Below are 21771 nucleotides of genomic sequence, written 5' to 3'. Positions count from 1 at the left end.
TCCTTCCTCTTTCCTTCTACACCTGCCCTCAGTCCACCAGAGAAATCTCTTTTCCCCTCCTGGGAGGATTCACTGAACCCTCCTTGTCGCTTAGCGTCTCTGCGTCTGTGGATTGTAGCATGACTATCCTTTACTTTACAGCTAATATTCACTTATGAGTGAGTACATACCACGTTTGTCTTTCTAGGTCTGGGTTACCTCACTCAGGATGATCTTTTCTAGTTCCATCCACTTGCCTGTAAATTACATAAAATTACCAAAAAGAGAAAGAAAAATTGCACTTAACTTCCTTAAACATTCTAGACATTAGCTCTTCAACAGAGGAAGACGTTGCTCATGTATTATTGTGCCATATGTACGTTCTCAGTAACAGGCAATCCTAAACTGAAAGTCATGTATAGACATGGTAAAGTAAGAGCTAACACATAGGTGTATATATACATGCATGACATTTTTTTATTTAACTTTCAGTTTTGTTTTCTTCCTTTATAATGCAAAAGCCACAGTTATTCATGGTAAAATGTATGGTTTTTTGATTTGGGGTTTTTTTCTGCTTTAGTAAAATTTTAATGCTTTTCTTTATGTATGGATAGAGTAGCACGAACAACCATCATCCTTGGATGAAGACATCTAGGATACCACTGCATTGAACAGATGTAAAGAAAATGTATCTGACTTTTTAATTGTGCATATCTCTTTCTCTTCACATTAAACTAAAATTGGCAAGTGTCAACGAGAAGGAATGGCCCTCACATTTCCTTTGATTTTATTTGCATTGCTAAACAGAATGGGACACAAAAGCCAGATTGTTCTGCGCTGTGTTTCCTACCAATGAGCCCACCGTCCGGAGAGCTAATTTCTGAACCTCTTGAAACTACATCGCACAGCATAGATTACTTTTTCACTATAGAAAAGCCACACACTTTAAAAGGAAGTGCATTACTAAGCTTACATTTGCCCATCATGAAAGCCCTGACACTTTTCCAAGGAAAAGAACCCCTAAGTAAGTAGAGAGAGCTTCATCAAGTCAAGTGGTCTAGAAATGCTTGAACTGGTGGGTAGTTCAGAAAAAGAAGAAAGCTCACGGAGAGGCTCTGCTCACTTGACATAACCTCCTCCTGAACTCTGACATTTTGCTCATATTTTGAAGCCAATTGTGGTGAGAATAACAGCTGTGTCCTTCCCATTTTGTGTGCAACTGGGTGAAAACTGTCACTGTTGCAGCAAAACACTGAATTTTATGTACCATGTGAAGGCTAATGACCCACGGTGCACATGAATGATGCTTCCTGGGCACCGTTAAAGGCCAAGTTCTTCCAACAGCGAACTGTTTTTTAATCAAGCAGAAGTCCTAATGGAAGAAACGTCTCGGCAGAGCCTGTGTGTGTATATGTGGAGTAGATCTACAATGTCTCCATCCAAAATCTAGCTCTCCTAGTGCGCTGAATGAGACCAGAGGCATGTACTGCTTTCGCCATCAGCATTCATTAGTGTCAAAGCCTTGCATATCCCTAACAGATGCCTTGCCTGGGCCCTTGAAAGTGTGCTAGTCATTTCATAGCCATATCTTTGAAACTGTATTTTGAAAGGTTTTTGTTTAGAACTTGAACTAAAGACGTTGTTTTAGCTATGTGAAATTTCATGGCTTTTCCGGAGGAAAACTGTTCATGTACTTTGCTGAACCAGGGTCAGAAATTTCACTCTATTTTTTTGAGTATAGAAGAATCTTAGAACAGTTTAACAAGAGAATTTTATTTCAGTGCTGAGACTTTCTTGTAAATGTTAGGCTTAAAGTTGAGGTGTAGCAGTTCCATATTCTTGCAATTACAGTCTCTTCTGTTGGTGGGAGACTGAATGCCTGCAGTTTTAGAAGGAAAAGCTAGAGGTAGAAACAGGAGCGCCTTCCCTGCTACAAGAAGGGTCAAGAAAGTTAAAAGGAAGACACCTGCTGTCAGCCATCCACAAGAGGCTCTACAGACACCTGGGAAGAGGGCAGAACTCTTTCAAAGGTTACTTCTGTTCAGATCATTCAAATTCAAAAGAAGGATTTAAATGCCTTCACTTGCTAACAAAGGCTGTTGATGAGGACTTTCCAAGATGATTTCATTTCCCTCGGAGACAAAGGATTGGGTAAAGCTTGAGTTCAAGGCAAGTGTGTTAGAAAACTCAAGTGTAGCAATAAGAGTCCTGCTTATGATAGGTAGTTGATCCTCTTTGCAACTGAAACTCATATAAGTTGCAACTTGGAGCACCCACAATTATTGAAATGGTCACAAAAACGATTGAATACTAAGAATAACATCAACATTTTCATGTTAAAAAAAGAACCTCTCTAATTTGAACATCTGACTAAGCTGATAAAAGGTACTACTCAATGAAATTTATTATATAAAAAAAAATCAAGCTTTTTAAATAAGTGATTTGGTGGATTTAGTTTATTACTCTCCAGGAAGCAGCCATCTATTTTTATTTTTTACAAAAAGTCATTTAATACTTTGTAGTATAGGACACAAATTAAGGATAAATGCAGAGGTTGGGATAAAAGAGCACTTAAATATATTTTGTTCCACTTTTTTTAATGCTACCAAAGAAACCAAAACAAACAAAACAAAACAAAAAAACCCTGAGACTGCGTAGTTCATAAGGAACAAACACTAGAATACCCGAGCCAAAGCAACAGCATCTAACACCTGTTGGGTCTTTTTACTTCACTCCCACATGGCAGAAGCCTCTTTTTTAAGGACTTAACTGTTAATTATTTAGCGGCGCTCTTATCCTGCAAGGAAATGTCACGAAACACGACAGAATCCACTAACAAGAGTTTTATTAAGATAAGAGAGAGAGAGAGAGACAGGTGTGCTCAGACCTGTGGGAAAGACACGTGAATAAAGATGGAGCCGGAAATATGGTGCTGGTTTATAAAGGCCGGGCCGCGCCTGCGAACACAGGCCCATGTGGCTATTCCACGCATGTGCGTAGATCACATGGCTGCGCTGTGTGCTTTACGCAACTACGCAAAGCCACGGGTACTGGTCACTCCAGAAGTTTTGACCCGGAAATGGCTAGGCGGAAGTGGCTAGGTCCGCTGGGCATGCAAACATGCCCAACCGTTGGGGGCGTGTTGTGAATCCCTATTATTTACTTCCACAAATGAATAAACAATGGCTTACCAGGTATGAAAGATCTTATTCCCTGTCACTATCACAGTGACAACACTTGGATTTTGGAAAGGATACATTCAAACTCTAGCAATGCATAACAGTGATTTTGCTCAAGGTATCCTCACCACGCCATCAGATTATCAGAAACAGTTATCACATACCTCCCCATTGTTCATCCTCAAAATAAAGACTGTCCCCACAATGAGAGACTATGGGATCAATATGAGAATGTTGTTCTACTAGTCTCTTCTCTAAAGTCTTGCCAATTTTGTAAATCTGTAGTTACACAGCCTTTATTTTCTTCATGTGGATTGTATGTCATCAACATGGAAAGAAGGCATCGTATGCGGATAGTAGAAATATGAGAACATTATGAATAGAATGGGGGGGTCATATGCAATGGGATATTTAACTGTATATGAGACATTTAAAATGCACCAATTGAAAGTGAAGACATTTGAATATTCACCACTAAAACGGTATCTCATTGCAGTGAGAATTTGCATTTATTTGATCATTAAATTGCTGAACATCCCTTCTTATAATTACCAGCCATATGTACTTCCTCTTCTGCTTTTGCATAAATGCTATGCATATTAAAATAATAATTATAATAACAACAAAGAATAGATGTACTCATTGCACTTGCTTTTGAGGATATGGTTCATAATTTCATCTGGGAAAATGCAGGAGGAGAATGAGTACCTCATTCATTAGAAGAAGAAGAATTTATAAAATAGAATTGTAGTTCTGTTTCTGCCGCTCTATCTGAGTAGACACATTTATTTTTACGATGTGTAAAGTGTTTTCAACATGTCATTTTCTTGTAGCAAGAAGAAGGTCTGTGTGGCAGGAACCTTCTTAGACTGTAATTGCTCTAATGGGTCATTGATCTTCAAGTTTTCTAAACAGACCCTCACAGTAGTGTGCAATGCTACTGGAGGCTGTTAACGTCACTGTTGGGTAAATACTCAGTGCAAGCTTTTATTTGCTATTACAAATGATAAAATAAACAGTACATGTTTCAAGAAGCTTGTAATTGCATGTACTCACACAGTAGTTCAAAATAATAGACTCCTTGGAGAAGCTGTATTTTCTATCAGTCAAATGGAGTGAACATTCTGTCTTCTATTGAGATCATAGGAGTGGAAATCAGAACTTCTATTCTGGGCACCATAGATGACAACTGCTTCCCCCCCATTGGACAAGTCACGTACCCTTTTCTTGCTTTAGTGTTGCCAATGTAGATAGAGACAGGTCTATTTATAGACTCCCATTGAAATTGTTAGCTTACAAATTGTTACGTCTTCAACCAGCTTTCTGTTATTTCTAACAGTGATTCAAGTGTATCAAAAAAAATAAAATAAAATTGCTACCATATGTAACACAAATGTATGCAAAACAACTATTTCCTTCTCTCTTTTCTTTCTTTCATCCTCCCATCCTGTCTTTTTCACTCAAAAGGACACATTCCAGATTTAAAGACATAAATATACATACATACATACATACATACATACATACATACATACATACATACATACAAGCCCAAAACAGCTTGACCACACAACTGCCATGACAGGCTTAGAGCCCCAGACGCTCTGTAACAGGCTTACTGGCAGGTAACACCTGGATCCAGAAAAAGCCATAAGCTGACCCCACCCAGGGAGAGCCTGCATCTAAGGGGAAATACCTGACATTCCAAACATTCCCTATACCCCAACCTCTGCTATGATAAAAACCACACCCTGCCTGGGCTCATTGCTCTCTGCTCTCACCTCTGAGTCTGACAGGGAGTCCAATTCTGAGCTTGAAAATAAAGGTTCTTTGCTTTTACATGTGGGATTCAGTCTCTGTGGTGGTCTTTTTTTGAGGGGGTCCCTGTGACCTGGGCATATTACATATATAATGTTTCTTAAAAATATATTTTAAATATACTTAATTTATTTATTAAAAATTTAATAAAAGTTATATTGCTGAAATCAAATTTTTCTTAATTAACAGTTACTACTAAGATTTAGTCATATTTTTTGTGTTGTTATGATTCATTTGTTTTGACTGCAACCTAAAATTCTACTGTGAATGATAATCCACATAAAGCCAATGTTCTTACAGTAAGATGAGAGCCAGAGATAATTCCTGGAAGCTCATTGGCCAGCTAGCCTGGCATGTTAAAAAGCAAAACAAGAGACCCTTTCTTAAACAAGGTTAAAAGAAAGGACAGACATCTGCCTCCACTCACATACAGATACACCCACACATCAAGACAACAATTTTTTTGTTGATTTGTTTCTAAGGTGCCTTTCATGAATAAAATTCTTAGTTTTACATAGTCACTTCTTAAAATAATCTCTGCTCTTTGGAAATCTTATAATATTTCCCAACCCTAACATCCAAATACTTAACCTATATTTTCTACTAAAGTAAAAATTTTGTTTTTCAAACATATATTTCTAGAGTTTACTTTCATATATAGTATGAACATACATTCAAGTTCGTATTTTGGCCTCAGGATAAATCTTCAGTTTCAACTTTATGTACAGAGTAAGTCATAAAGCCCTTCAATCTATGACATGATTATACATCATAACACACATACACACACGATTTTTTTTTCTGGGTTCTCTGTTTAACTAGTCAGTTTACTTATCCCTTCACTAAAGCCCATTTATCTTTCTCAGAAGAATCACAGCTATGAATGTGGTGAGACAGCATCTAATTTAGATTCTAGCTATTTTCACTTTTATTTCTAAGAGGGTTGTGTCTCTGTGTGTGTGTTTCTGTGTGTGCATATTTCTGTGTGTGTGTGTGTATCAGAGAGAAAGAGAGATACTAACTTAATAAATATAAGATATCCATGGATTGTTAGACAATGAGGAATTTGTGCTATAAAAATGATGACTCTTGTTTTGTCTTTTGTATCTGAGGTTCAGTGAGGAAAGAAAGAAATAGAACACAGCCTAATCATTAAAAGACAGAAGTTTCAAGTTCATGATTTCTTTCCTCTCCATTTCTTTTATTAGAGTTAATTAAGTTTTACTAAGAGTCACATAGCTCATGAGACAGGAGGTTAAAAAAATTGTCCTCCATTTTAATTACAATAGGAAATTAGTATATAGGATGTCTGTCAGGAAATGAGCAATCAACAAATATTTGTTCTATGTAAGACTAAATTATACAGATTTTCCTGTGGTAATTATATAATGTTGTGTTTGACCCAAATGACAGCAGTATATATGGGGTTAAAAGGAATTTGAGATACATGTAGTTATTCTGTTCTGCACCTTCAAAGAATCATTAGTTTCTTCAAGAGTCTGATGAAATTATTGACCCCTTTTCCAGGAAAATGAATGTGGTCAAAATGTTTTTCTTTAAAATTCAGGGCTTGGTGATTTGAGACTTATCTATTATCATACCTTGGTATAATAATTTCACAGATGGAAAAAAATGAGATTGAGAGATTTTAAGCAGTCATCAAATCTAGTTGGTGCTGAGCAGCATAAAATTAAAGTTGTTTTTGAACGTGTCACTAGAACTTTATGCAAATAAACAAAAAAAGTTTTGTGAACATTAAAATCAAATGTGTAACCAAGTAAACAACAATCAAAGGCTACCTAGGTATGTGGCTCATCGCCATCAAAAAAGCATTTGCCCCCTCTCCTCTGGTTTGCTTCTAGAAATGGGCCAATGAGCAGTAGCAGCATAATCATGAAGGTCTGGGTGACTGACTGAAGTGTAACCTTGATTATAAGGGACACATGTGTTTTTCATACTAAATGCAACAATAACGATCCTTATGCATGCGGGCCAAGCAAACAGGGAGGACAATTGAGATTTTGGGAATACTCAATCGTATCTTTTTTTTTTTTTTCACTTTTATCACCTTTTAAATGTTTAAAAAGTTTCTTCTCCTTTCATATATTACATCCCTACTGCAGTTTCCCTCCTCTCTCCCCTCCCAGCCTCATCCCATCCACTCCTTCTCCCTCTGTTTCCCATCAGAAAAGGGCAGGCCTCCCAGGATGTCAACCAAACATGGCATATCAAGATGCAAAAAGACTAGGTACTCCCCTTCCTGGTAGGAGGAAAGGGTCCCAGAAGCAGGCAAAAGAGTTGGAGACAGCCCCCACTCCCATTGTTAGAAGTGCCACAAGAAGATCAAGCTACATAACCATAACATATATGCAGAGGGCCTAGGTCTGACCCAGGTAGGCTCGCTGATTTTTGTTTCAGTCTCTGTGTGGCCCTAAGAGCTCAAGTTAGTTGATTCTGTTTCCTGATCTTGTTGACATCATTTTCTTTATTCTGTTTTGGGTTTTTTTTTTTTTTTTTTCTGTTTTTGAGACTGATCTCACTATGTAGCCTTAGTTGACCTGGAACTCACTGTGAAATCAAGGTAGTATCTAACTCACAGAGATCTTCCTACCTCTGCCTCCTCACTTGGTGCTGAGATTAAAAGGGTGTGCTACCATGACCAGCTCACATACTTTCTTTACATATACAAAAATCGTCAGATCTCTCTAACCTGATATTGTTGGGGTCTGCAAGAAGTCCCATAAAAGACCACCAGTCACATATGCAATCAACAAGCTCATTTAATAAAAAGTTCCAGCATTCGCTGGGTGGTGGTGGTGCATGTCTTTAATCCCAGCACTCGGGAGGCAGAACCAGGAGGATATCTGTGAGTTCGAGGCCAGCCTGGTCTAGAGAGCGAGATCCAGGACAGGCATCAAAACTACACAAAGAAATCCTGTTTCGAAAAAACAAACAAACAAAATTCCAGCATGCAGGGGTCAACCATCTGACACAGTGGCAAATGTGGCTCTGAGAGAAACTCACGGGCTCCTTTTAAGCAGCCTAGGGGAATTCCAAGCTGTGGTTAAGTGTACTTTGAAGTGAGTGGGTATAGACTCTTACTGGTACAGGAATCACTTTATGATTGGCTCATGACATCTGGTCAGCAATTGTGGTTGTGGTGTCAGGGGTCTGTCTGCTGTGTCAGGGGTTTGTTTGACTGAAAATAGCAAGAACAATTCCTGCTTATGGCCGGGTAGGACCCTGATTGGCTACCAGACTGCATGTACGGTCTGATTGAAGCCAGACATGAGTCAACATAGGATGGTGGGATAATATGGGGCAGAAGTCTTAGCAAATTGGCCCCTGGGAAAAAGGAAAAAAATGGCCCTGTTAGGGTCAGTCCTGTTATAAGAGTGGATGCCTGCTTCAGTATTTCAGCTGGCATATTATGATACAAAGACAACAGTGCCACATACATCTTTCTACAGAATTCTCAAGCTAATTCTGAGGGGTATAAATCAATAGGAAAAGTGAGCAAGATTACCATTGATCATTGATTCCTTGTTTAAGAAAGTAAATTTAAGTATTTTCGACTGAAATTTCTCTAATAGTATTCAGTTCCCATATTCATGAGAAAGGTCTTGCTTCCAGTGCAAGAGAATGCCCAACCAACAACTGTGGCTGACTGAGGGAACAGGAATGCTGGAGATTAAGTGACAAACTTTCTTAAACAAGCTAGAAAGCCTTTTCTTCCTGCAGCTGTAATAAGGATTTGTCAATTAGTTAAAATTAAAATTAAAATAGCCAAGAGAAAGGAAGACTGGAAGAAATCCAAATGATGTAGAACATTATGGACAGTTGAAGTTGTCAATAGTAAATATTTAAAATGTTTGAGGATAGTCCCATGAGAAGACCACAATTAATTCATTATTGTGGTTGAAAAGTTATACTTATGAGTGTGATCTAAATCATTGTGCTGACATTTCATACAAAGTACCTTGTCAAGCAAAGGCAATTATTTAAATAATCATTAAGGGGAAGAGACCTATTCACAGTGTTCATTTACCTTAATTAATTTGGGTACATTATAACAGCCAAGAGAGGCATTTTTCAAGATCTTTATGACATTAGAACTTCAAGTAATAAAGCCACTGAATCATACTTGATATTTAAATTTTTAGTCAAGGAAAGATAAACTTGGATAATAAAGAATTGCTTTAATATATTAACTTAATCACTATGGCATAATCATGAAAATGTACGCATTATTCAAATTATGGCATTATAATACTCCAAGTAATGAGTTCAGTAGCAAAAAGGGAACTATTTACAATCTGATCCCATAACTATGCAAGTGAATTGTCCCCAACTTCAATTGCCATAAAATAAATATTGGCCTCTGTTAAGTTATACCTTTAAAGGCAATTTCCGAACATTTTTCCTACCTTTGCATTTATTAGTTAAATAATCATAGTGAATAGTGAAAACATAATTTCAGTGTAAATTATTGTGCTTGTATTTTAGAAACTATTACCATTTTATAAAAGAAAATAGAACCCATTTTCCCTTGACTCAGTATTCAGTGATGAATGTTTACATTGTATTATCAGATTCTAGTGTTTGACCACTCAATATTAACATTAGTTTTAAAAGTTATTTTATAATGTGTATTTCCTTAAACTTGATTCTATAAGCAAAATATTTACAAAAGATGTAAAATTCTATACATCTGGATATCTTGGTTATTTGTTTCCTTTCTATACTGATTAGAAAATTGTTTATTGAATTCTATGTCAATGTTGGAATCAATGTTGACATTGACAACTGGAAAAAAAAAGAAAAATTGAGATTTCTCATTACAATAACTAATTTAAATATACAAAACTGTTTAATTGGATTTGAAAGCAACTGGATAATAACCAATCTTATTTTGCTTTAGTAATAGAAAAAAATAATCTTTTAGAGATACTATTTCAGACACTGCCTTCCAATAAACATATTTTCATTTAGAAATTAAAGTCACCCAAGGATGTACACTAATTCCAAGGAACAATTCCTGTTCCTTTCTCTTCTCCATTGACCTTCCTTTGCCCTGGCCTATAAGAACAAAGCTAGAAATGACTGGCAGACTTGCTTTACCTTCTCTCCTCTCATTTCCCTGTCCTCCAGAAGGGCTGAAAGAGGGGAGCAGAAGCTACACGAGATGCTCACACAGTCCCTCAGTTCTTACTGTTCTTGACCTAGGCTTCCTTACATTTGCCTATGACAGAGAGTCCTTCAAAATGCAAGTTGCTAGTTTTATAACCTTGGATATTTGACCCTTTCTTTGGAAATGTTCTTTACATTTATGACAGAATTTCAGGGTCTTTATAGTTTGCCCTGCCAGGAAGAGGTGCAGTGACTCTGGTCAGTTTCAGGGACTTCCTGAAACTATTTTGAGTTGTTTAATTTTCCACTTAAGGAGCTTTCCTACAGGGTGGAATGTTTCAGTCTCAGAGGAAACTGTTACACAACATATTGTGACATGATTTTTAACAATATTGAAAATTAGAACTCTATCTGTTTGGGCTGGAGAGATAGCTCAGCAATTAAGAGCACTAGCTGCTTTTCCAGAGGATCTGGGTCCAATTCTCAGCACCCACATGGCAGCTGACAACCATATGTAACTCCAGTCCCAAAGGATGAATGGGTACCATGCATGCATATGATGAACAAGCATACATGTATGCAAAGTACTCATAAACATAAAATTAAATTGTTTAAAGGGGGTATAGTCTTCAAAAAGTATTATGGTTATTCTACAAACTCCTAAAATGTAACTGGAAAAATTCGACATCATGGTTTTCTTTCTAAGCCTTGGAGAATCTTTGCCAAGTGTTTCTCATGGTGCTCAGGTGAGGTACCATGCATTCTACCTGCAGATGAGTCTATCCCAACCAACTAAGTAACCCAACTTAACACCTGGAATTATTTGGAAAAACGGAACATACTGAGGTGTCTTTAGAACTCCTTCAGAAAAACCCTCTAAGTGAGACTGAAATTATCTTGATCTTGTGAGTAGAAAACATGCGTTAAATTATCAAAGTGGGTTTCCACGGGCCTTAATATGAGCTGGAGAAGATGAGCCATGTGTCTCATGAACTACATTCTTTAAAAAATTAAGTTGACCTGTTCTTAGGTTTAACTGTCTATATGCCTCCTTTTTCTTTTCTATGTCTAAACTAAGACCTGGCCACCTTAACTTTATCTTCCGCTGGCTTCACACTCCAGCTCCTCGACACCAATTCTGACCTTGTTTAGAATGGGTATCTCACCCATCTTCCTTACGTGTCAAGTGCTGGGCATTTTGAGGTGTAGTATGTCTAATCTTTGACATTGAATACTAGTCTCTGTGCTACGATTTCCCCAAGGATGGACGTAAATGTAAGTTTCTATGAAACCTGCTCCACGAAAAATCCTACCGTCCAGTGACCATATCCAAAGGTTATATATTCCCAATTTGGTAATTAAAGTAAGCAATGATCTCTGACGAACAGCTGGGCAGGCAGCATCTCACTGATCTCTCAGGTCAGAGACTGTTACACGAGATAGACACTAGTCACTCTCTGATTAGTAGGTTAATTCCTGAGAACTTCTACTGAGAATATATCAAAAGGCAAGTAACATTATGTGGGTAATGTGGAACCCCCTGCAGTGTCTTTCATCTCTTAGCAGCAGGAAAAATGTCTCTTCATCCTTGCATATGCAAATACTGACATGTCAGAAGACCTTCATAAATGATTACCTTGGTACTAGGTAGGTGGCCTCTGATAATTACTGCTGAACTCTTGTGGGTGGTGACTGAAGCCTTATCAAAGAAAAGAAATGATACCAAAATTGAGTCAAGTTGTTATCTTTTATTTTGACGACACAAGAAGCTAAAAACATCTGTTTCTAATCTTCAGTTTGTTTTGCTGTAAGCGAACACTTAAGGGACAGACATTATATGGACTGAAAACTTAAAATATTCTTCAAATGAAATTTGAAACGCTATCCTGTTAAACTGGCAACATAAAACACATCTCGGAACTCTTTCTCATGTGTTTGTGCATATGAAAGAGACGACTAGCAAATATATCAAAGTGTGAGTGAAAAGGCGCTAATATTTTGTGACACCAAGTCCTTACACAACACTAGGAAGAGCAAAACGGAAGGAAGTTTAGAGTAACACGGTGGCACCCAGGAAAGCATGGTTTTTGGTAAATGGTTCAAGTTTCCCGCTGATACTGCTCTGAGCCTTGATATCTTCACGAGTTCTCCTTAGTACAGAACACGCGTCTATATAAAAAGAGGAGCCGAAGAAAATTAACAGAATTCTTGTATGAGAGGCAGTCTATCCGAGTATGTCTCAGGCTGTGGATTTGAATGTGAAAACACGAATGGCATTAACAGCCCCAGCTTCCGTGCGAGTGGAGCCCTGACTCTTCTCTGCAGCTGGCTGGAGTATGCTTGCTCTCAGGTGCCTGCACCCATCTCTTAAATCCGGCCTCGGAGTGGTGTGCCTCCGCAAACAAGGAGGTTCTCTCTAACTCATGTAATCGGAGGCAGCCGTCTTGGTCTCGTTCTCCTTGTTAAGCATTAGGGCAGGGTGAAGCATGCTGTCCTTACTCAAACAGCGTCCTCTGACTGGAAGTTCAAGGGTGGTCATCTGCCGTCTAAAGGCGGGTTTTGAGACTATGGCAGTTTTAGGACAATTACAAAAAACAAGTCTCTAAGCAAAGCTAGCATTCTCAAGCTTCCTTTGGGCAAAACATCTGGGACCTTGCTGGAAAGATGAAAGCCCTAAACTACTAATACAGATTCACTTTATCCCGAACTTTCTTGTCATTATTGTCTTTTCTTAGTGTTTGATCCACTGGTTCTTACCTTCTCATATATGAGAATCACCTAGAAAGCTTTCAGATATCCTTTGCCAAGCTCCCACCTCACTTCAGTTTGGTCAGGATTTGGGGCTGGGAGCAAGAGGGTCTCCAGGGTGTTTTAAAGGTCTCCAAGTGATTTGATAATGTAGCTACCTTTGGGGAACATCTGCCTTTAGCCATCCTGAATTGAAACTTTCATTTCTGTCTGAGTTCTTCTGAACCCAAACAGAAATTTAAATGAAAACACATGGAAAGAGAAAACTTTATTTGTGTGAGTAACTAAGCTGGATAAAAGAAAGAAACTGTGTTAAGAAGAACCATATTGAAGAAGCAAAAAGCCACTTCACAGTTTTTTGAAAGGGACTCTTAGTTATCACTTAGCAGTCAAACTGAATAATATTCAAATGTAATCAAGAACCTGTTACTCTTGATAGACTAGCCTCACTGATTGCTTCCTTTTATAAAACCTTATGTCTATCAAATAACCTTTAATTTATGTAAAATATTAAAAGTGAGAGACTCCTATCTTTATTAATGTTGGTCCTTGAAGAATCTGTTTATTGAATAGAAACAAATACTGATTTCTATTTCAAAAAGAAGAAAGTGTTATCCTTGCCATTTGTGACAAAGTCCCCCAAGACAGATACACACACACACACACACACACACACACACTATGTTAAGTCCCTCTAACATCGAATCTCCTTACCTAGTCCACAAATTCCTGTTTAAGAAACAAACCATCTCTGAAATGGCCCATAGTGGCTTACATTCCAACGGGAATGATATAGGCAAAACTACTCCCACACTTCAGTGTGAATTCTGGCAGCAATTCTGAGACCTTGCCAACTTAAAGAAGAAACACTTTGAACTCCCTGGAAGGATATGCTGCTTTCTCTTATCTCGAGAAAAGAGATGTCTCATCCTTCTCTCCAATAAACACCACACGGTGTCAATTCTTAACTCTTCTTTATATCAGTCCCAGTTGCCTGTTCATCCTCACATTCACAAGACACCAGTGGGTATTAGATCCAAGATCTCCTGAGAGTTTCTGCGTTAATATGCACAATGAGTTGATGTGTGTGGTGCCCTAATGACCCTATCACATGACTTTCAGTGATAAGATGCGAACAGATATCTGCTCACTCGAGACAGGGCACCAGCTGAAGAAGTGACTATACCCATCTGGTTCAGTGACCTTTGGAGTTACATACAGGATCGTGGCTGAGAAAGCTTGCTTATAGGGTCTCGAATGACTCAAAGGCAGTTGCATCAGTGATAAGTCCACCTCTGCATGGACAATAAGTCATGAAAGCTACATGCCTAGAGCTCGCTGCCCAACTTACAGGCAGCGCCAACAGATGCTCTTCTCTTTCTCAATAATCTAATACTTATGTAACATCCAAGAGAGACTTTATCAGTCTCATAACTTTCTAAGATTTATGAACCTTGGGACTTTCTTAAGCTTTCTGGATTTTCTTCCAGGAGAGAATGTTTCACTTTGTAGGAAGTAGCCACACAATGCACATCCTAGCTGCATTTGTGATCACATAATCTAATTAGCCATCCTACTCAAATTTGACAACTGCCAGAGCAAAATCTCTCATTTTAAGGATTTTTTGATAGTTTTCTTGTGTTATTGATCTTTTCTCCATTGCTCAGTCATGGGACCCAGTCCTTTACTTCCTTTCCTAGCAATAATGATATAGAAATGAAATCTACAGGATACAAGTAAGCACACATTCCCCAGTCTTATCACCCAGCAGGACAGACCACTCAGTTTAAAAATACAGATGTTAGGTTTCACGTCTCTCAGCTACATCAACACAGAATTTCTTTAATTTTATAGTAGGCAATTTGCCCCTTAGATAATAAAAGCGATTAAATAATTATATGTATCTGAACACAAAGTTGTAAAATGTGCATTCAGATGGGCAGTGAGAACATGGAGAAGGAACTGTAGACTGTGAAACAGATGTATATCCAAGGATGTTTTCCCTTAACATTGAGTTATGCTAACAATTATCTTGGATAAAAAAAGATTTGGGCAGTGTGACAGGAACCATCCATGCCTGAAAGAGACTGAGTGTCCATCCCAAATTGGTAATCCTCATCTGATGGGAAGAGGTGACTAATGAAACACGTCAACCCAATTAAAACTTTCTGAGCTTATCTGTCCTCTACCTTTTCTAAACTAAACTCCAGTTTTTAAAATATGATTTAATCTGAAAGATATGAAAACACAAAGGCAGATTCTTGTCATCCCCAAAGGCAGATTAATAATGCATTCAGATTCAAATCATTATTCACATTGATAAAACTGACCTACTTTTCATCTTTCAGGAGAAAATGCCCTATGAAATATTTTTTTCATATCGAAATGTTGCTTTTTTGTGCCTTTCTTCTCTCATACTATAATTAAAGCTGGCATATCACTTCAAAATGTTAAATGAAATTTGGTTCATTTTCAGGCCTGGGCTTTTTTAATGAGTTAGCATCTCTACTGACTGAGACAAGCACGTTCACTGCTTTGCATGCCAGGGAATCTTTCTGACAGTTGTGGTCATGATGCAGATGTTTTGCTTCGTGGGGATTTTCCAACAATGTCCCTAATGAAAATGCATGCCTACTTCCTGGCAAATAAAGGAAAAATTTTTTTCCAAACAAAAATTTCAAATGCCTTCACCCTATCATTGCAAACGTAAACAACCATTGTTTTCTCCACATCTTTTTTGCTGAGTTCTGTTGCATCAATAAGTGATCTACTTCTGTTCTCTTACTCTTTTCCCTCTTTAGTTTTGATATGGAATCAACTTTAACAAAGTCTCATGCAGGTCCAGAATGGAGTGGAGTTATAACTGTGTTCAAATCTTACAAGTTGTCCCCTAAAAGCAATTTACCACATCATCTCAATCCTTATGTCTTGGTCAATTGTTCCATTTTCAACACAGAAGTAAACAGAGGTGCAGTACTCTTGGAGTTATGGGTAGGGATGATTTTTGACATTTAAGTAGAGTAGATAGAAACAGTGAAAGGAGCTCTGAGTAAATAATATATTAACAAGTAGTTTTAAAAAGCAGAAGAAAAAATGCACAAAATTCAACTGAGGGTTTTTTTTTGTTTTTTTTTTTTTCAGAGCTTTTATATTTGTGTTTATTCTTCATTTAACTTTTAAAACACTACTATAGTTGCATATTAAAACAAAAATAATAGCCAAGTAGTAAGCATATGATGATTATAGTCCTTCCCACATTCACTACTGTATATAGAATGACAGAGTAACTGGCCCATTAAGAGGTCTGACACTGAACGCCACCTCTGGGGTGACGTTCATCGTCCTCATATGCTTCTCCGTTATAATGCTGCCATCTTTCCTTGTTTGGATCAAAGTCCACCAGTTCTACCAGATCCATTTCATGAGTCTCTTCTACTTCCCTCCTTTCAGAAAGGAGTTTTTCCAGCAAAAAGAGTTTATCAGGAGAGAGAAAGACATTTTTAGGAAAGTTCACCTTAAACTCAATGATCAGACATCCTTCTTCATATGGCCGATGGTATATCAGCATACTTTCGTTTAGCACACATTTTGTATCTCCATGCTTGACAATCTGACCCAGGTGAGAGGTGATGGCTATGGTTTGGTTGTCAAGAGTGGATATTGGCTTTTGGAAGCCGCACAATGCTTCAACCAGCTGTACGTCCATACACATGAAAAGGTCTTCTCCGCATCGTGTAAAAACAGCATGGTTCTTCTGGTCTAACACAATGATAATATCCCGTGGCTCCAGTCCTGGTTCATGGTCTCCTTCACCATGGAATGTTATCTTCCGACCATCTTCCACACCTTTATCAATATGAACTTCTAAAATCTTCTTCTCTCGAACTACCTTTCTTCCATTGCAGCTTTTACATCTGTCTTTAGGAACTTACCACCTAGGCCTTCACATTTGTCACAAGTCACATTCTTTTGAAGAGCTGCTTTTCTTGTTGCACCATTATACAAGTCTTCTAAGGTCACTAAGAGCTGATGCACAACATTTTTACCTCTTCTTTCTCTTTGTATCCTTTCTCCTCCTCCAAAAAACATATGAAAGATATCCATGGGTGAGCCAAAACCACTACCTGCTCCACCCTCTTTAATCGCCTGTTCAACTCCTTTATCATAGAATTACCTTTTTTTTTTTTTTTTTTTTTTTTGAATCAGCAAGAACTTCATAAGCTTGAGAAATCTGTCTAAACTTTTCGCCTTCATTTGGATTCTTATCAGGGTGGTACTTCAAGGCCAATTTTCTGTATGCCTTTTTTAATTCTTCCTGGGTGGCATTGGGTTTGACCCTCGAAACATCATAGTAAGTGGTTTCTTTCACCATTTTCACAGCCGGTGAGCGAGCCGGCACTGGAGAGTAGAAAGAGGAGTGTAGCATCCAGCTGAGGTTTCTGTAAAATGAAAATTCCAGATACGTTTTAAGGCATACAACTTCATAGCAAATCCTCAATCCTCTGGCTCTTAAAGTCTTTCTACACCCTCCTAAATGCTGCGTAAGCCTTAGGTACAGGAGTTGTATTGTAGATGTATCCATTGGAACAGGACTCCATAACTCTGTATTTTGATTGGTTGTGGTTTCAACTATTGCAAGAGACATTTCCCAGATGAGGGGTGAGGACTACAATTGTTTGTGGATACAAGGACCATATTTAGAATGTAGTTAGTAATTATACTGGTTTAGTCTTCTCTCTCTCTCTCTCTCTCTCTCTCTCTCTCTCTCTCTCTCTCTCTCTCTCTCTCTGTCCCTGCCCCAGAAGTCCCACCTACCCTCTCCTGCCTAGCTGTTGACTGTTCAGCTCTTTATTAAAGCAATCAGAAGGTGCCTAGGCATGTAAGGTAAAACAGCAGCACATTTTCACATTTTCAAATATCCTGCAATGAAGTTGAGCTTCACCCACCCACTGTAGCATTGGCAAAAGTTTACTTGGTCATAGTGAACACAGTTATAACCTCAACCATTGGATAACTTCCCTGGCAAAGGACTAAAAGTAGAGAGGGCTCAGTCAGTAAAGTGTTTGTCTTCCAAGATTTTACTTTGATTCCCTGGATACCGCAGAATAAAACTATGTGTGATGAACTAGGGATATAAAGATAGATGGAGACTGGTGGATCTCTGGAACTGGCTGAGAAGCCAGCCTAGCACAGTGGAAAAGTTCCAGACCAAGGGGAACTTTTTTTTGTCTCAAAAAGCAAGATAATAATCTGGGGACTAATGCCATAGATTGTCCTCTGGTCTTCACACACACACACACACACACACACACACACACACACACACACAGGGGAGTGTCTGCGGGAGTCCAGCTCTGATCTGCTCTGGCCACTGAGGTCTGAAGTTTCTGCTGCACTCCAAGCCTCTGCCTGCCATTTGCACGTAGCCTCAAGCCATGTCCTCAAGCTGGCTGACTGCATTCTCCTCACTGAGGCTCAGCCATGGCAGAAAGCATGCAGGACCTCGCTGTTTGTGCTGACTCTTAGTGTCCACTGCCTGTGAACTTGATGATAATCCACAGGTCTCAGCTGCTGATCCCTGGCTGCCGCTGCTTGTGGTAGGGGCTTCTGAAACTGGCAATCTCTGAAGCAGCTATTTGTACTGGGACTGCCAGGTTCGCAGTGTCTGCTCAGTCCTAGACCTGCTTTCTGCATCTCAGGTCCTGTCTGTGCTTGGGAGAAAACTACTCTACCCTAAGTTAAACCTTCACCAAAACTTTTTTACAATTTTAGAGAGATACTTGCTGCAGCCTAATTTTAACTCCTCTGCTTTATATTTACACTTTTATTCCTGAAGATTAGAATATCACCACCTCCTTCAATTAATTACTGGACATGCTCCCTGCTCTGAGGTGTTCCTTCTGAGCCCCACGTTGGGTGCCATCTGTGGAGTCTGGCTCCCACCTTTCAAAGGGTTCTTAGGTAGAGTAGAGAGGAATTAAGAAATGATAGAAAGAGAGACAAGGTTAAAAAGAAGAAAGACAGAAACACAGGATAGCTTCAGGAGTGCCTGGGTCAATACCCAACACCCGTCTTTTATTGAAAAGGGCTTTTTATAACATGCCAAGGGGAGGAGCAAAGGACCTCCCCCTTGCAAGATCAAAGCACACAGTACAGCCAAGTGTAGACCCTTCCAAACACCTGGTAAACACACCCATGGCCAAATCATCTCCTTACACAGCTTTGCTGGGTAAAAGCAAGCTCAGATTCTCTGACCTTGAGTAAGTTCTCACTAGGAAGCCTCTGTGGGCTCCCACACAAGTGTACTTTCCCAAACATGAAAAAATGCAAGCAAGCATGCACATGTACACAAAAAGAAAAAGAATAAATAGATGAAAAAGGAAGGGAGAAGAAAGGGAAGAAGGAAGAAAGGGAGAGGGAGAGAGGGAGGAAGGAAGAAAGGAAGGAAAGAAAGAAAGAACCAAATCTTTCTTTTCTCTATGTTGAGATCTATTTTCAAAGCTACTATTACTATCCAATCAGTCTTTAGTAAACCTAATATAATCAGTGATAAAGTTTCAGCATATGAATTTTGGAAGGGGTCACAAACATTCAGCATTCATAAATGGAGCAGTCAGTAAATAAACAGTGGCTTTTTATCTTTCAATTATCTGTCTATATACATTTGATGGTACATTTATAAATTAAATATGGTACCATCTTTAAGATAATGTGAAGAGTATTAAATTCATGGAAAACCTTTTCTATATTTAAAATATAAGACTATACATATCATCTAGATAAAATAAGATGTTTTTTGCATCTCTTGCATATGTACCTCATAGACATACCACATAACTGTCTGCTCTGGGCACATTTGAGTTGGATATGCTTTCTGACCAGGAGAACTACTTTATCTAGGCTTGATATCCTGCTCTTCCAGAGATAACTTATCACCTAACTAATGGACAGATCATGCCAGATTGTAAGTGGAGATCCTCTGGGTACCACCCTCTGTAACTGAGAACAAAGGGTCCCCCAAAATGTTAAGCTGTCCAGTTAAAGCAAGAAAATAGCACACAGCAGGACAGTGAGATCCAAGGATGTATCTACTTCTCACTGCAGATCAACCAGAGCTAAGCCTTCCAGAACGAAACTTACCTTAGACCAGATACAGCGGCCCAGCTGGCAGTTCTGGTAGGAGTCCAGGCAAAAGGCATTTATGCCACCTGTCTAGGTTTCCTGAGTGACCTCATCATCATCAAATATGGGCACAACTTCTGTCACTCTTTTGAGAGACATTTATAGATGTATAAAACAGTTTTTCTTGCTTGTTTGCCATCATGGGTCTCAGGAAGGGCACTTTAAGAACATCCAGCTGGACAGGAGGACAGAAATGACCGAAGTTCCTCCACTTTATCAAGAGCAGGAATAAGGAATATGATTATGCAAGAGCACAATCAGATCTTCATCTGTTCTACGAGTGGACCACAGCTATTCTAAATCATTCTCTGGACCACACAGAGCACAGTACAAGGAACACAAACCTTAGACATCAGAAGTAGTGTGGAAAACCAGACACAGTAATTATTCTTAGACTTTGAGTTCTGAAACAGGTTTTCAGGCATGGGAAGACTCAGTTCTTTCAAGATTGGCTAATGAAGAGTAGGAAATTCCACAGCAGCTCAGGACATACCTAACAGCCTTTTCTATCTGAATGGCCACACTCAGAGGTCTGTTGAAGGTAGCAGAGGAGAGTTTACACTTCTCCCGGGACTGCAATCTCTGAAGGGTGTCAGGAAGACCCAGGATAGGATGAATCTTGGTGACATTAGCTTTGTAGTCATCCCAGTTAGGGAAGAAAGGGTGTTAGCTTCCTCCACAACATCCACTCTGCAGAAACCATTCCCAAACTTCAAGATGTGCCTCTGGACCTCTAAACAGCACATCCTAATCTACCTCTTTCAAAGGATAAAAATCTGCATGCCATTTGTGAAGAATAAGCCAATTAGTTCATCCAAATTCAAAGATATTTATAGCTTATTCAGCTGTTCTGGTTTCTGAAGGAATCAGTCCCTGCCAACATTGCTGGGAATGGACCATTCACAAACCCAAATGTACCCGAAGGATTTGCAAAAACTCTCTTTCAGGACTGGAAAGTAAATCCCATCAGGATAAAACAGCCACCAGACAATCAGCTGCAGAATGGTCATTGCGTTGTTTAAGATCCCATCCCAGCAATTATTTTGCTAAAGAAAAAGCCCAGAGATTAGTATGAACCCCAGAGTGTCAATTGGAGAGATTTTGTTTTACAATTTGAATAACATTACTTACATTCATTCTTTCAATGATAAATTTTCTGAAATAGCCTTACTTCTAATATTCAATAGTATTCTAAAGCTCTGACAATCTGAAAATTAATAAATTATTAATGGTGAACTGTGATATTGCTGGAATTTCCTCTTATAATTTAACGACATTCAGTGAATCTAGCACTAAATTCTGATAAATGATCTCTTGCAAATTAGGCATAAATAAATTATATAGTGTTGTTCTTTCTCTGTTCAATTTCTTTCACTCAGAATAAAGATCATACATACTGTCACATGAATCAATGATTCATCTCTTTTATATTGTTGAGTAGTAATTCATTCTAGAATTATACTTCTCTTTATTGATTTACCCATTGATGGACATCTGGATCATTCCAACAGGAGTGGACTTGCTTTTAGGGTCATCTGTAGACAGACTAGACTAGATTTTTTTTAAATGCTGCTGCAGTTTGTAAAACTTTATGGAATGGACAATATATTGATATCTATTAATGTTGGGAATGCATATACTTTTGGCTCTTCAATATTCTTTCAACTTAAGGCCTAATGTCACAATTTCTAAGATCATTCTAAAAGATTAAAAAATGGTTATAAAAGAATATAAT

The 21771-nt window shown here is 38.5% G+C and overlaps 1 protein-coding gene and 1 pseudogene across 4 annotated transcripts in view; one reads left to right on the top strand and one right to left on the bottom strand.

Annotated features, from left to right (window-relative positions):
* Lin7a (lin-7 homolog A, crumbs cell polarity complex component) overlaps window positions 1-21771 on the top strand; it is a 135351-nt gene that overhangs the window by 61064 nt on the left and 52516 nt on the right. The window lies entirely within an intron of this gene.
* On the bottom strand, window positions 16150-17242 carry LOC131894877 (dnaJ homolog subfamily A member 1-like; annotated as a pseudogene).

The sequence above is a fragment of the Peromyscus eremicus genome, chromosome 18 (assembly GCF_949786415.1).
Source record: "Peromyscus eremicus chromosome 18, PerEre_H2_v1, whole genome shotgun sequence".
Taxonomy (NCBI): Eukaryota; Metazoa; Chordata; class Mammalia; order Rodentia; family Cricetidae; genus Peromyscus; species Peromyscus eremicus.
The sequence above is the reverse complement of the archived record's forward strand: the minus strand, read 5'-3'. Positions and strand labels throughout refer to the sequence as shown.